Below are 4456 nucleotides of genomic sequence, written 5' to 3'. Positions count from 1 at the left end.
ATAACATGCTGGTACTGTTTCCAAAAATAATGTAATTTATAAAACATGATACAAGTTTACAAAATGAAATGGGCCCAACTGTGTACCCTGTACATGCCATAAAAAGAAAAACAAAATGAGTTTCTACCCTGAAGACCGAGTCTTCTACAGATGAACTGCAGCAGTTGTACGCGGACTCTCTACGGACCAGTCTCAAAAACCTGCGAGTTAAACAGGTAACTCGCTGAGCAAATAATGCTCAGTGGATATCTCAACAAATAAAGAAACAATTAAACACATACATATATAGAAAGAACCATGGAAACATATATGGCACATATAAGCTCACACATTATGATACTTTCATGATATCTTGATTATCTTTTGTACTGTTTATAATCCTGTATAATTCATGAAATGTTATGTCAAGATATCTGAATGGCTCCATAAGGTTCTAGTGAAACCGAAGTGATAAGATAAACTGTATGAAACTGGGTAAAACTGTATGCTATAGGCCCCTAACCGGATTCGCCTATGCCAATATTGTCCGTTTTGGTGCCCCTAACCGGATTCGCACTGCACGGTTTAATCATATCCACTCAACGGCCTGTAGCCGGAGTCCCAAACTGTATGGGGCGCAGATCTGCTATTCTATGTCGCGACATAGCCTTATCTACATGGTTTCTACCTAACCTCAATGGAGCTTACTGCATAACTACAATGTAATACAATAGCACATAGATAGTGTCACAACATCATAACTCATCATGTTGATTTGATTTCACATCATATGAATGCATGTATGTTGTTTTAATCCATGTTCTTATGTTGTATTTTTGTTGTAAAATGATTGGATGCATACATGTTGAGCAAAGGAATGTGATTACATAGCAAATGAAAGGCAAAAGAGTGTCACAGCACAAGTCGCGACCGCGTATGTGAAAGTCGCGAGCGCGACTTGTGCATCCTGAGAGTCAGTGTGTTTCTGGCTGAAGTCACGACCGCGCAGCACAAGTCGCGAGCGCGAGATGAAGTCGCGAGCGCGCTTGTGTGATTCGCGAGTGCGAGATGCGCACACTGAGAGTCAGAGAGCTTCTGGCCAAACTCGCGACCGCGCATGTGAAAGTCGCGAGCGCGAGTTGTGCCATTTGAGAGTCAGAGAGCTTTTGGCCAAAGTCGCGACCGCGCATGTGATCCTCGCGAGCGCGAGTTGTGCAATTGAGAGTCAGAGAGCTACCTGACTCAAGTCGCGAGCGCGCAATAGGAAATCGCGAGCGCGACTTGCTTTCCAGTATGCGCGAGCGCGCGACGTGATTCTGTGCAGTCTGTATTCCTTTGGCCATAACTCTCAATATATAACTTCAAATTGAATGATTCAAAAGCCCATGTAAAGCTAACACAGAAAGGAACAAATAACTCTTATATGACAATTCCTAATTCCATCAATATATGGGTTCAAAATCAAGATGAAGTTGCTGGTAACATTTCCAGCAAACTCTGTTTCCGTTTCATATATTCATCCCCTGTTTTCACATCATTTCCAGTACTTCCACCCAACAACAAGCAACATATCATCTCATGAGCAACACTCCACACAATTTTTCATGCAAAGAACATGGGAAATAACAAGAGATATCAAACCTGTCTTACCACAAAGCTGGGGCTCTGTTTTAACTTCTCTTTTCTGCAACGTTGGAACTGTCTTCTCCTATACACAAGAATTCTCATAACTCATCTCCAATATAACTCAATTAAAGAGTGAATAACATATAACTTCAAGGAATTCTACTTACTTGGAGTGGACTTAGTGCTTAACGTGCATGAAACTTGCAAGGAAACGGGAGGGAAAGTAAGAAGAGAATATGAAAATGGGAAAGTGAGCTGATAAGAACGGGTAGTCTCTAGAAGCAATGACTTGGCTGTGTAACATATCTACTTGGTACCTCAAGTATACAAAGACACAACTTAATACCCACACTGTATGTTTGGCTACAAACAAAGCCTAAACTTTCATGCAACTAAGTCCACTTATCATCTCATGCTACTCCAACCGGGTTTGGTTCAACCCGACTCAACTCAAGAGGATGTTACAGTTCTCCCCTTCTAAATAAAAACTTCATCCCGAAGTTTACCTGTTGTGAACAGATGCGGATATTGTTGTCGCATGGTGTCTTCTGATTCCCAAGTTGCTTCTTCTGTCTTATGATTCCTCCAAAGAACTTTTACCAATGCTATTTTCTTGTTCCGCAATTCTTTAGTTTCTTTGGCTAGGATCTGAACTGGTTCTTCTTCATAAGTGAGATCTGGCTGAATATCAATCTCTTCCGCTGATAACACATGTGAGGGATCTGATCTGTATCTCCTTAACATTGATACATGAAAGACATTATGAATTCGATCTAAAGTTGGAGGTAATGCTAGGCGATAGGCTAATGGTCCTACGCGTTCAACAATCTCGTATGGACCAATGAACCTAGGGCTAAGCTTACCCTTTTGTCCAAACCTTAAGATCTTCTTCCATGGTGAAACCTTCAAAAATACTTTATCCCCAACTGAATACTCAATGTCTTTTCTCTTTAAATCCGCATAGGATTTCTGTCGATCACTTGCTTCCTTTAGCCGTCTTCTGATGATTTCTACTTTCTCTTCTGTGTCTCTCACCAAATCTGGACCCAAAATTTTCTTCTCACTAAGTTCTGTCCAACATACAGGTGTTCTGCATCTTCTACCATACAGTGCTTCATAGGGTGCCATCTTGATGCTCGCTTGATAGCTGTTGTTGTAGGCAAACTCCATGAGAGATACATATTTGTCCCAACTGCCTTCAAATTCAATAACACATGATCTCAACATGTCTTCCAAGATTTGAATTACTCTTTCTGACTGGCCATCTGTCTGCGGATGAAATGCAGTGCTGAAATGCAGTTTCGTTCCTAATGCCTCTTGAAGTTTACCCCAGAACTTCGATGTAAACCTTGGATCACGATCCGAGATAATGGATGATGGAACTCCATGTAGTCGAACTATCTCACTAACATAAATTTCTGCTAACTTGTCCAGAGAATAGTCCGTCTTAACTGGTAGGAAATGAGCAGACTTGGTTAATCTGTCCACAATTACCCATACTGCATCATGCTTCCGCTGTGTCTGAGGTAAGCCAGTAACAAAATCCATCGTGATCTGATCCCATTTCCATGTTGGCACTATTATTGGATGAAGTAACCCGGATGGCAGTTGATGTTCTGCTTTTACTTGTTGACATGTTAAACATCTTGTTACTGTGAATACTCAAATTTTGAGGCTCAAAAAGCCTGTTGGTTGACTTTGCTACAGTAAATTTGACTGTGCTACAATGAATTTGCTACAGCAAATTTAATTGTGCTACAGTGCATTTGCTACAGTAAAAAAGGATTCATTCTTTGAAGATAAGAAGAAGAAGAGAGAAAAGGAAGGATGAATGAAAAACCAAACAAGAAACTTGTTTTTATAGAAGAATGCGCCGAATGATGGCGGCAGCTGCCGCCAAATTGCCACCGAACGAGGGCGGCAGCAGCCGCCAAAACGTCAGCGGCAGCAGCCGCCGACGGCGGGGGCCACAAAAAAAAAAAAAAAAAAAGTACATCCGAAATGGTGAAACCCCATTTTCATTTCAAACATGCATACATATTTTCAATACTAACCAAGTGCAGGTACGAATAAAATTCAATACAAAAGTACAATGCAGAAGCACCATCAAAGGGGAAGTTTTGAAGGGTAATCATGGAAAGGATCCAGCAAAGGGTACGCAAGACTTCAAACAGTACCGAGGCAAAGCCGATTCAAGGGGTTAGGGCCAGAATGATTTCTCCGAAAACCCAGAAATGGAAGATGCTCCGACAGAGAGGTGTCTGAATTTTGAGCTTAAAAGCGACAGAATAAAGAAGTTATGGTTGGGTCTGCACAGTCACGATGCTATCCCTACACTACTCAAGTCATCTCAGAATCAAGTTGCCTCGACATTCTTTATGGAGAGGCTGCTTCTAAAAAAAGAAAAAAAAAAAAAAAAAAGGAAAAATGGGTCAAAAGGAACCTCTGCACAAAAGAAAGAAATCAAGGACAAAGCTACAGGAAATCAAGTTGTCAAAAAACGGGTCAACTGCAAGCTCTCCGTTAAATTCAAACCCATCAAGGGTAGATGACAAATCATCTCAGCCATAAGGACAAAGACCACAGCGGCTGCTCACATTTTGAAAAGCAAGTTAAAAGAAGCAGTCATTTCCACAAATTGGATGACAACAAACAACTTGAAAATGAAGCGCCTAGCATGGTACAAGTACAAGTGTCCTTATAAACAAGGATCATTTCTCAAAACAAAGGAAAGGAAGAGTCTCCTCAAAATTCCTTATGGAGAGGAGAACCATTGAGGAAATAAGTTTCAAATTCAGAGGAAGATAAAGTTCAAGAAAAAGAATCAAATTAACCTCAAGAATTCAAACAT

The sequence above is a fragment of the Jatropha curcas genome, chromosome 2, assembly GCF_041381405.1.
Source record: "Jatropha curcas cultivar XTBG-Jc1 chromosome 2, XTBG_Jcur_1.0, whole genome shotgun sequence".
NCBI classification, from domain to species: Eukaryota; Viridiplantae; Streptophyta; class Magnoliopsida; order Malpighiales; family Euphorbiaceae; genus Jatropha; species Jatropha curcas.
The sequence above is the reverse complement of the archived record's forward strand: the minus strand, read 5'-3'. Positions refer to the sequence as shown.